The 12,766-nt window shown below is 36.9% G+C and overlaps 1 pseudogene; it reads right to left on the reverse strand.

Moving 5' to 3' along the window:
- Positions 1 to 1,625: 1,625 nt before the first annotated feature.
- On the reverse strand, positions 1,626 to 1,724 carry LOC113888267 (annotated as a pseudogene).
- Between the last annotated feature and the right edge of the window lie 11,042 nt (positions 1,725 to 12,766).

A 12,766-nucleotide genomic window follows, 5' to 3' on the forward strand; every position in this document is an offset into this window, starting at 1 on the left:
AAATATTTAAGGCTGTCTGCCAAAATAAGCAATTCAACCCTGGTTGCATATATATTCACTAAAGAAGGAGAAGGAAGCATTAGAGGAAATCCTTGACCATGAAAATTATGCCCACTAACTTTACCTAAGAGTTTACAGGCTGTCAAGAACTCTGACCTTCTGGCAGTGTTCATTTCAAAATGAACCCATCATTTCAAAAGGAGCCCAGCATGAAAGCAACAGCTCCCACAACACAAATCCTTTTATCACTGTGCTAACACAGGTCCAAAATGGTACATTCCTGAACTTGTGGTGAAACATACTGAACTTTATTTCACTCTTTTGGGGCTCTATAGTCTGTTACATTTTTTGGTTTTGTTTTTTTTCTTTTGTTTTGTTTTGAATCCATGTCCCAAGACCATACTGTTTTAGTTATTGTAGTTTTTGAACCAGTTCTATTATTTGTTAGAGCAAGTCCTCCTCATTAGACTTCTTTTTCAGACTATACAACTGACCCTTGAACAAGAGGGCATTGGGGACACCCATTCTCTCCACAGTCAAAACTCATGAATAATTTATAGTCACCCCTCTATATCCTGGGTTCCTCTGTATTCACTGTTTGGCCTTCTCATATTCAACCAACCATGGATCATGTAGTACTGAAGTATGTACTATTGAAAAAAAATTCACTTATAAGTTAACTTTTGTGGTTCAAACCTGTGTTGTTCAAAAGTCAAACTGTACATGTTATCCTTGACTATATATTCTTTAGGATGGAATTTAGAGGTCACTTCATCAAGACATGAAAATAATCTCTGGGATTTTTTATTGTAAATTTATCAAATCTATGCATTAATTTGAAGAACTTAACTTAAAAATTTCTGTATTCTCATTCATTTTCAGGTGGGTTTTTTTTTTTTGTTAAATTTTGTAATTTTTTCCATATAGGTGCTGTACAGTTATTATTGAGATTCTGTCTAGGTGTTTTCTAGTTCTGGTGTTACAGCAAATGGACTCTCCATTGTTTTATAACTAGTTAATGAAATGTTTGGGCTCCCCTGGTAGCTCAGCTGGTAAAGAATCTTCCTGTAATTCAGGAGACCCCAGTTCAACTCCTGGGTCAGGAAGATCCCCTGGAGAAGGGAGAGGCTACCCACTCCAGTATTCTTGGGCTTCCCTGGTGGCTCAGCTGGTAAAGAATCTACCTGCAACGCAGGAGACTTGGGTTTGATCCCTGAGTTGGGAAAATCCCCTGGAGAAGGGAACGGCTACCCACTCCAGTATTCTGGCCTGGAGAATTCCATGGACTATTCCATGGGGTCACAAAGAGTTGGACATGAATGAAATGTTTAGGAAAACTGGTAACTGTTAAACTATCATTCTTAATGTATTTTATTTAGATTCTCTTTGGCTAGGGAATAATCTCATTCACAGATATGAATTGTATCTCCTAGTTCCATTATTGATATCTCTTATTTCTGTTTCCTGCTTTATTGCAATGGCCAGGAAATTAAAATTTAATCGTAATGGTGATAGCAGTTATTTTTATCTTATCTCTGATTTTAATAGAAGTATATTTATGGTTTTACCATTGTATATGATGCAAGCTGTTGATTTAGGATAGATATTTACTATCCCAGTAAGGAAAATATATGATATCCTTTGTGAATTGACATGTCATCCTTCCTCTTCTAATCTTCTCCATATTTTTCCAAATTTAGCACATGTGCTACAGAAGAGAGAACTGGTTTACTCTTTAAATAAATCTGGCCTGTCATATTTAAATGTCTTTAAAAACATTTTGAGGGGAAAAATCAAAGCATGATTTAAAAGCAGTCTGCATTAAATGTAAAGCTAGTGAAGGCCTATAGTAGATTGGGAAATATTAAACCTGAAGTATTATGATAACGAACCCTCTTTTTTATGGACATAAGCCATTCATCTAGAAGAAGGGGAAGTCAATTGAGTGACTTTGGTAACTTGGTTTCCACAAGGAGCTTTTCCCTGATTGGCAAGACATTTAGGAGGAAAATAAACACAAATGGGAGAGAACCAGAAAATCTTTGTTGCCGTGAATATTAAAGAAAAGAAGGCAAAGAACTGCTGTTGCACTCCAAATCTAATTAGCAGCACTAAAAAAGTGAATTGTTTCCAGAAAGGATAGAAAAGAGAGTTGTTAGCTTTTGACACCTGTAAGAGAGTGAGGCAGAGCTTGGAGATTTGACCATTGTTAGTTTGAAGATTGTTAGAATACTAGCTTCAGAAAACTGCCAATCCATGTCAGGATGCTGTGAAAATACAGAGTGCTTGACCTTTTCAGTGCCTGGAAACACTGTAGCTGAGGACTGTGATTGTTTCCTTGAACGTGGACAGAAACACCAAGCTTTATTTAATAGCAATTGAGCTTGGTGAAAAAAGAAGCCAGCCCAAGTAGTAGGAACACTTCTTTTTATTTCATACTTATTATATTTTAGGTTTATACATACTTGATATGAGTGTTGAATGTTTGCCCTGCTTTTTTCCCCCTTCTTGTGTACATGATTTTTATTCATTCTAACTTAAGATACAATGTTTCCATAAAATATTGTGGTGTTTAGAAGCATTCTCTCACTCTATGTATAAACTGTTGTCACTTGTAAAAGAAATAGGCTTTCAAAGGTATTTAACTTTAAAAGTTTAAGAACATTTATTAACCTTGCCTACACTTTTGTACTATTTGAATGATCATGTGGATATTATTTTTCAATTAAAAATGGGCTCATTTTAAAATATATCTTTAAATAATATATATTTATTGTGACAAATTCAAAAGTAGAAGTGTATAAAGCGAAATTTAAAAGCAGCTACCACTCCACCTAACTATCCCCAGGTGGCCACTGTTAAGGGTTTGCTGTGAATTCTTTTTCCTATGCGTTTGCAAACATACAAACAGAAGAATTTTTTATTTTTAATGTAACCATACTATACAGGTTTTCTGAAAATTGCTTCCCCCCTACATAATTGGTATCTTTCCATATCTACACAATAATTTTAGAAACATTCATGGTTTTATGGAAAAAGCAAAGGAACCTAAATTCCTATATTTTTCCTGTTTTAAGTTAATTCTTTCTGTGTAAACTTCAGAACTGTACCAAACCTGTAAACCTAATCTACCATCATCACAGCTACTGGAATAATTAGCTAAAATCTTAAAGTAATGATTCTCAAATTTTAGCATGCGTCAGGGGTATACTACATAATTGTCTTCCCACTCAGTCCTGGGAGGAAGATTTATAAGTTTCTTTAGAGCAGGGCTGTGAAACTGAGAGAACAGACTCTTTCTCTACTGAAGTTTGCTGTGTCTACTAATTACACACTACAAATTGTCTATTTGTTCACTGAAACAATATAGTTGTTCTTGTAAACAGACTAGGGAGAGACATATAAACAGACATATAAACCCTGTCCCAAGGATATCTCACACCAGTGGTTCTTAAGCAGTTCGGTTCAGTTCAGTCACTCAGTCGTGTCCAACTCTTTCCAACCCCATGAATCACAGCACACCAGGCCTCCCTGTCCATCACCAGCTCCCAGAGTTCACCCAAACTCATGTGCATTGAGTTGGTGATGCCATCCAGCCATCTCATAATGAGCATCAAAAGTCACCTGGAGGGCTTATTAAAAGACTGCTGGACTCCACACCCAGAGTCTTTGATTTTCAGACTGAAGCCCAATAATTTGCACACATAACAAGTTCCCAGATGATGCTGCCCTTCCTCATTCCAGGATCACATTTTGAAAACCACTGTCTCAAAGGAAATAATCAACTTCTGTAATGAGCATCCATTTCCTAGCATATTTAACTTAAGACAAACAGGTTTCACAGAACAAAATTCATCCAAAATCGGAAAAGTAGACTCATACTAGTATTTCCTTATAAAATGCTCCACACTCTCCAGTTGTTAAAACCTAGCTTCAGTAAAAGATGATGAAGCCCTCATCTCTATTCACTGGGGTGGAAATACAGCCTTTTTTTCCCCCAGATCTTCTTACTTCTAACTTAGCTAGGTTCTGCAGTTAAGGATGAACATATTCCATCTGAGAGCAATCACTTTTTTGAAATCTATTAAAATCCTAGAGTGAACAATTTGAACCTAAGAATGGTTGTGGGAAAAAACTGAAAGTGTTAGTTGCTCAGTCATGTCTGACTCTGCGACACTATGGACGTAGCCCGCCAGGCTCCTTTATTCATGGAATTCTCCAGGCAGGAATACTAGAGTGGGTAGTCATTCCCTCCTCCAGGGGATCTTTCTGACCCAGGGATAAAACCTGAGTTTCCTGTATTGCAGGTGGATGGTTATTAGCATATTTCTGTTCAAAGTAGAAGATCCTGGTAAGAAATTTGAGTTTTTCAAAGGAAGCCCTGCTTCACTGCCAACATTAACCTAGTTCTTCTTCTGTCCAATTGCTGAACATTCACCTGAGGAAGTGTAATGAGTGAGGGGTAAAGAGTACTGGGCCCCAGTTTCAGCTTCATACTTCTTCCCTGTGTCATGTGACCTCTCTCTTCAGCTTTCTCATCTAGGAAATGGACATAATAACACCTACTTAAAAGATTGTAAGGACAATATATGTAAATCACTTAGCCTAGTACCCGGCACATAACAAATGTTCAATAAATAGATGCTACTATTAATACTGCTATTTCATAGTAAATAATTGGAATAGAGAATTGGCTTCCTGACTGTATCTCTTTCTTTTAACAAAAACGTAGCTTACAATGTCCCATTGAAATTCCTCAGTTTCACAGCACTATTTACAACAGCCAAGACACAGAAACAACCTAAAAGCCCATCAACAGATGAATGGATAAAGAAGATGTGGTGTATACACAAACACACATACACACACACACACTGGAATATTACTCAGCCATTAAAAAGAATGAAACAATGCCATTTGCAGCAACATGGATGAACCTAGACATTATCATATTAATCAGAGTAAATCAGAAAAGAAAAAGACAAATACCATTAGATATCGCCCATATGTGGAATCTAAAACACGACACAAGTGATCATATCTACTAAACGAAAACAGACTCACAGACATAGAGAACAGATTGGCTGTTGCCAAGGAGAAGTGGATGAGAGGGACAGAAGTATTGGGAGTTTGGGATTAGCAGATGCAAGCTATTTTATATATCGGATGGATAAACAACAGGGTCCTACTGTATAGCACAGGAAACTACATTCAATATCCTGTGATAAACCATAATGGAAAAGAATATATATAAGTGAATCATTTTGTTATACAGTAAAAATTAATACAACATTGTAAATCAACTATACTTCAATAAAGTTTTTTTAAAAAGAAAATGTTCTTTCAGCTTCAGTGTTACATGATCAAATATACTTGTTGAATGATCTAATATCATTGTATTCAGAACTAAATTTCAACATTTGAATTTTGGGTGATAAAGTATTCAGTCTTTAGCCCCAGACATTCTGAATTTTTTTATCGTACTTGTAAATAGGCCTTAAAATAAATGATATTCCAATTTCAAGAGCATGCTATTCTTTATTCACACTATTACTGAGAGAACAATAGTTTGGCCAAGGATGTGTCCACATAAGACATCAATATCCACAAGAAAATAGTGTCATCACCAATTTCAGCATTCAAGAAAGACAAAATGAAGCATCACTTAAAAGTAAATGTCCAAAACTTCCCTGTGGTCCAGCAGTTAAGATTCTGTACTTCTACTGCAGGGGGCACAGGTTCAATCCTTGGGTGGGGAACTAAGATCCCACATACCACACAACATTGCCAAAAAATAAAATAAAAAATAAGTAAAATAAATAATTATTGAAAAAAGTTAATAACCTACAATACCATGAAAAACTCAACATTCATCATGTGTAGGTTCTCCAACACTTTTTTTGAAGTAGAAGTACTTTTTGTTCATTTTTTGCTTTGCTTTGTTATTTTGTTAATAGGTATCCAGTGGGTTGCCATTTCTTTTTCCAGGGGATCTTCCCAACCCAGGGATTGAACCCCGGTCTCCCACATTGCAGGCAGACTCTTTACTGACTGAGCCACCAGGGAAGACCTAATAGGTAACCTGCTAAAGCTTTTTCACTGTTGGGCAGGTCATGCATGAAAAGTTTCAAACCCAGATTTCAGGTGCCTTGAAATAATGGGGACTATTGAGCAGGAACCCTTTGTAAACTGAAAAATTTTGACTACTTCTGAATGGCCCATTTGGACTGGTAGAAGACCCAACAACTTTTACATCTGAGTGCTTATAGAAACTTTCACTTTTGATTCTTTCAGGTGCTTAGTTTCCATTAAATGGGCGATGCCAAGTGAGATGACTGCTTTAGAGGCAGTTCCAGAAAATAAGTAATCCTCCATGTCATTCTACCGTCATCCCCAGAACTGCTTCTGATGTATCACAGCAGACATGTTTCCCCCCGCCCCGCCGCCACCCCCGCTGATGGGAGCACTTCCTTTTGAGCCAGATGCTGCATTATTAATTTGTTGGAAGTAATAATAGTCTTACTATTATTAGCAAGACTGGCCTTACATACACAGAGATGGGGTAGGCAGCCTCTTAATGTTATTTCAGGGACAACAGGAAGGTGTCCTTTGCCAAAAATATCTCTCCAGTCTGTTTTCTGAGGCTTAAAATCATTTAATGAGAACTTTGCATTCTCTTTCAGAATTAGAGATAAAGATGATAAATCAGATACTCTTGGGAAAGAGAACTGGGCTCCCACAGCATTTGGCTCATATCTTGGTAATAGCACTTAACTATGTTACTTTATAACTCATCTGTTTGTATGTCTGTCTACGCCCACAGGCATTGTGAATTCCTTGAAGGCAGTAAATATGCCTCCCAAATCTCTGACCCCTCAGGGTTTTTACAGGGTCTGACAGAAAGCAAACACTCAGGAAACAAAATGACAAAGGAGTGAATTAATGAATGAGCAATTTTACATTTACCATTCAGTCTAAAGGACTGAAAAGAAATGTTTCCTGGGAATAGGGATGGAGGAGAAAACAAAAACACAATCAGGGCCCCTAAAGAGGTGGAGGGAGAAAATAATGAGTCATGACTATAGAATGCCCACTGTTAAAAGAGACTCTTATCTTTTCCTAATTCAGGGTTGCTTCATCCATTTATTTTTCAAGGCTCCGCATCTGTGCTGTGCAAAAAAATTTTAAGTTAAACCATTGTCTGTTTCATTTCTCAAGAAGCCAGAAAGACCTAGCTGAGTTTGCTCCCAAGGACTGAGTTTTGCTGCTCCTATAGAAAATTAGCTCTCACTGCGGGAAGTGATTTGTGAGCAGTTTGAGAGAAGACTAATATTAATGTCAAACCCTGTATGAAATGAAAGCTTGTCCAAAGTACAGGCTTGTATTGGGAAAATTAAAAAACCCAGCCTTGCTGGTTCATTTTTACATTCTGTCTTTAGAACAAGATGTATGCAGTTCAAATGATCCAAGTGCAAAAATCAGGTAGGTTCATGATATTTTTATAAACTAAAAAAGAATCCTAACCACTAAATATTCACCTCTCAAAAATTACCAAATTCATTCATTTTGCACATATTTATTGAGCACCTGCCACCTGAAAGGTTTTGTTCTAAGAGTTGGATGGACATATACTAGTGAACAAGACTGATAAGCTGTGTCTAGCACCAGACCATCTTGCTACACTTCTGACTCCCAGTCCATGTGTAAGTTTGATCCCTCCTGAGCCTGGGTGAGAAATATGAAGTGGTGAATGGAATACGTGCCAGGTCTGTCTGTGTCATACATTGCTTGCTTAAAAAAAAAAAAAAAAAAAAACAGTGTTTTTAACCCTGTTCCTTTGTCAAAACAGCTGCCACAAATTAGCTGTGTCATTAGGAATCAGCCTTGGTCAGGAAGAGCATATTGGTCTTTGAGAGACTCTTTAATCCAAGCAGAAGAATCTCTGGCTCTGTGCTGGAGGCCTAGATTCCAGCCCTGACTCTACCATAACCTTCCTGGCAGGTTTAAGGCAAACCAATTAAACTCAATGTACTCATTTCTTCAAGGCAGGGTAGGATCATCTTCACTGCTATTTCTGCACCATAAATAATTTTGATGATAATATTTACATTAATAAATGACAATACTAATAGTGAATGTTTGGGCCAACTTAGCATGTGCTAGATAAGTGCTAAATGCTTTGATACAGTCTCATTTAATGCTTTAGATTCTATGAGCTTTCTTGTTACTATTGGGCTGACTAAAAAGTTCGTTCAGGTTTTTTACACTATCTGATGGAAAAATCTGAACGAACTTTTTGGCAAACCCAATATTTTCAATTAGTTTACAGGTGCCTAACTGGCCCAAAGAGGCTACAGAAGGTGGTAACAATCACACACTAAGTAAGAGATGGGATTCAAGTTCAAATCTGTCTGATTCCAGAGTCTGTCTAGATGGGAAAGTCTATATACATGACTAGGCTGTTTAACACAGTAGATTGGAGTTAGATATTAACATCTTAGTATGAAGTAATTTATTATATCCTGAGCTCTGGAACCTGAAGGAAGAAACTGAGTTAATTATATTCTCTTTGGTGTTCTAGACCTATATCTCATCCTCCAGCTCACTCTAAGTCATCATGGGAAAAAATTTGATCACATAATTTGCACTGAGATATGGCTGTCTAATAGTTTCTAAGGATCACCTAATTATAACAGGAGAAATGAGCCACACAAATTGTGAAGAAGGTATTTTTAGTCATGGGAGCTCCTTTCCAAACTCCATGTATTACAATCTTAAGTGATCATTTAGCCTATACATATAAACAACATTGCAAAGCTTCACTCTAATTATGTCTATAAGCTGGGACAAAAACTACAGATCAGAATCTAGGAGCATGGTCATAGTCCTGCTCTTCTAGCCATGCCTGATCTATTTATATAGGAAACATTTCTTAAGCATCTACTATGTACGAGGCATTTTTTCCATCAGCATTTCATTTAATGCCCATAGCTATCCTGTAAGATAGGTATTACTATGCCCAATTTTGCAGATGCATTAACTGAGAATTAGAAAGGCTAGCTAATTTTTCCAAGGTTGTATAGCTAATAAATATACAAATCAAAATCATAAAAACTGTGCTATATGAAGTTGGTTTCCTAGCCAAGAGTAATTTCTCATTCTTTCTCTCCTAATAGATCCCCAGTATTGTTCTGGCAGCAATATGTCCAAATCTAGGGGCTGAATTCTAAATGATCTAAACCAATAATTGAAATTGCAGTGCCCTTTGCCAATGACAAAAAAATTGTCTGGGGCTTCTGAAAAATGCATAGAAGGAGGGGTCTCTTTTGGTGTCACTGTTCCCCTCTTGCATCCTGCTTTAGACACTGTAATATAATGATGTAATGCTTGGATCTACAGCTGCCATTTTTAAACCATGAGAGAAAACAGCACTGACTCACTGACGAAAGCAGAATAGAAGGATCAAAGCAGCTTGGCTCCTAAATAACAACATTGCTAAGATGCCAGATCAACTCTAGGGCCACCTTCTTCCTGACTGCTTGTGGTTCAGCTTCTAATAACTAGGTAGTATTTGCAGCCCAAAGCATTTTAACAATTACTACAGGGTATATGATAAGAGTCAAATGAATAATGTATCAATTAAATGCTAATTGAGAGCAAGAAGAGGTCCTGTGACTGAGTTTATCAGAGAGAGGTACATATAATAGGAGGACTTGGAGCTGGGTCTTGATGAATGGTGGATATTTTTAAAGATAAATAGGGGGGAAAAGTATTTCAAGCCAGGATCATATTTGTCTTATTCACCACCATAATTCCAATTCCTAGCACAGTTCACAGCACATAGCAGGTGTTCAATAAATGTTTGTGAAATGACTTAATTAATGAGCAAAGACACAGGGGTAAGAAAGCGTGGAACATTTACATAGATATGGGACAAAGAAAAAAGAATATGAGATGGGAATGCTAAAAGTTAATGTGTTAATGTAGGTTCCAGGCAGAGGATGGAGGGTTGAGGCCTTGTCTTCAGAGATTTGGCTCTTCCCTTATCCATCCCTTATCTTCTCAATCTTACAATCATAACAAAATCAAGTAGGAAACTTGACATGGTGACCTACAGTATATCAAGTGTACACTTGGGTGACAAAACAAACAAATGGCATGGGTCAGAAACAAATGTCATGGGTCATTGCTGGGTGGCCTGAGAAAGCCAAATATTACAGACAGCATTAAAATAATGTATCCAGCACCTGAAAAGGTGACAAATTCTGCCTCTCAGCCTAGATATCATGCCCTAAGCCTCCACCCCAACAACTTTTCCTGGAGACAAAATATGCCAGCCTTGAGAAAGTCTCTCTTTCTGTTGAGTGATTGCTTCTCTTCTGATAGCAATTTCTTGGAAAATGGAGCTCTGACACCCTTAACAGTATTCTTTGGCAGTTGCCATATCATGCTCTCTGTTCTAGGAGACAAAATAATTTTACTAGGAGCTGTTACTTACATAAATATTATAACTAGGATATTAAGAATATTTTCTTCTCAGTTCAGTCAAGAACATTTTATAATGTAAAATGACATACAGATGTAGTATAATAAACATTATTTGGGATGAGATTTGTCCAAACTGCTGAAAAGGAAAAGTTAAGATTGAATTGGAATGCCATGAGACAGATCTAATCCTCAGAAAGTAAAATTTTGTCCCTCATCATTTTATTTTTTAAATTATGAAAGTATGATGACACATTTACAGGAGACTTGGTATATACACAACAAGGTTACATATAGTTTCACTATATATTACAATTATTTTTGAAGTAAATAAATTAAGATTTTTCAGTTGGAGTTTCAATATCAAACTCTGAAAAATTAATAGATTGAACAGACAGAAAATTAGAAGGATATAGTAGACCTGAAAAGCACTATGAACCAATTCAACATAATTACGATTTATACAATTTTCACACAACAGCAGGGTACAAATTCTATTCACAGTCCCATAAACTATAATCCAGGAGACACTGGAACATAACCAGTGTCCCTCACCATTTTCTAACCCCCAACTCTACTTCCCACCCTGCACTGTCCTACTCAATCCCTAGAATCCTACCTCAGGAAAGAGTGTGAAACCTGCCCATGGCAAGAAATCAATGACTGATAAAAATAACATTTATGAGTGATGTTCATGGGCTAGGAACAATTTTAAGTGCTTTGTAAAAATTATCTTATTTAATATTCTACAAGATAGGTGTAATTATTATCTCACATTCTACAGTTGAGAAAGATAGGCTGAGAGAGACAAAGCAATTTAGCCAGTGTCACTCAGTAAGTGGCAGGGATTATATTTGAACATAGGCATTCCCATTGGAGACCTATTAGTTCACCCACCATCCTATGCTACCTCACTCCTACATTTGTTTTGTTTTGTGTTTTAACGTCAGAAATAAAACTTTAGAATAAAGAAATAAAATCCTTTAGGTTGAATTTCCAGTATCAGGTGTTGGGGAGGGTGTAACTGACTTGGTGTTCTAGCACCTTTTAGCTCCTGCTGAGTATGCATTAACTTTAAATCAACCACATTAATTTGGTTGGTATTGCTGTGAACTATCTTCTCACACAAAATATCAAATCACGTATGTGTTGACTAGGTTTGACGGTATCCTGATTTAACAGGTGATTTTCATTATCCGAGTCTCCTTTATCCATGTCCCCAAAGTTAAGAGGATACAAATGAAAGTCAAATGCAAATTATTCACTAATGAACTGACTTCCTATAAAATTAGTCTGTACTCAAGTATCTCTTCTTGCTTAGTATGAGACTATGTTGATCCGCACAGTCGGACACGACTGAGCAACTGAACTGAACTGAACTGATGTTGATCTGAAGCTAACTCAGTCTAAAGCAGGAACTCCTAAGAAGAGAATACTTCCTCAGATCTCAGTGATGCTTTATTGCGACTGTGCTGCTAAGTACGATTATCATCTTGATTTTACACTTTTTTGGAGAAGGAAATGGCAACCCACTCCAGTAGTCTTGCCTGGAGAATCCCATGGACAAAGGAGCCTGGTGGGCTACAGTCCATGGGGTCTCAAAGAGTCGGACACAACTGAGAGACTAACACAACACACATGTTGATCTTTATGTGGTAGATTATCTGATATTGTCAGACAATACAATGGAAACCAATTTTAAAGTGAAATTGCAAATCTTGCAAAATGTTCAGTATTGCAAGCAGTTGATAAAAGTGATGCTGAAGAACTACTCTGATCACATGCAGCACCGCAACTGAACATCTGATAGAGTAAGACCAGTGAACAAATAAAACTGAGGAGGTTAATGCCAAGGTTTTACCAAAAGAAAATGATTTGAATATTAAAGGTTTAAGAGAAGTCCTTGGAAAATTTGTCCTGGACTATTTCAGCCTTTTAAGATTTTTGCTCTAAAAACAGTGCAAAATTACAAGATTTGCCCAACTCAGTCCATTTTGGTGAAAATAAACTATTTGCATATTTTTGTTTCTATTTCATGAAAATTGGAATATGTTGTCACTATTAAGTTTGACTTGTATAGCCCTCATTACTAGTCAAACAGAATAGTCCTTTATTCTGCTTGGAAAACTAGCCAAACACATTGCATCTTCTGAGTCATTTTGGGAAAGAATGGTTGCACTTTGGAGGCTTCTCTATATATTTCAGTTTGCAAATATTCTGGCCATTTGCAGGTGCCAAATAGCTGGACTCTAAATAAGCTGGGTTGCATTGTATTTCACTT

Source organism: Bos indicus x Bos taurus, chromosome X, assembly GCF_003369695.1.
Source record: "Bos indicus x Bos taurus breed Angus x Brahman F1 hybrid chromosome X, Bos_hybrid_MaternalHap_v2.0, whole genome shotgun sequence".
NCBI lineage: Eukaryota > Metazoa > Chordata > Mammalia > Artiodactyla > Bovidae > Bos > Bos indicus x Bos taurus.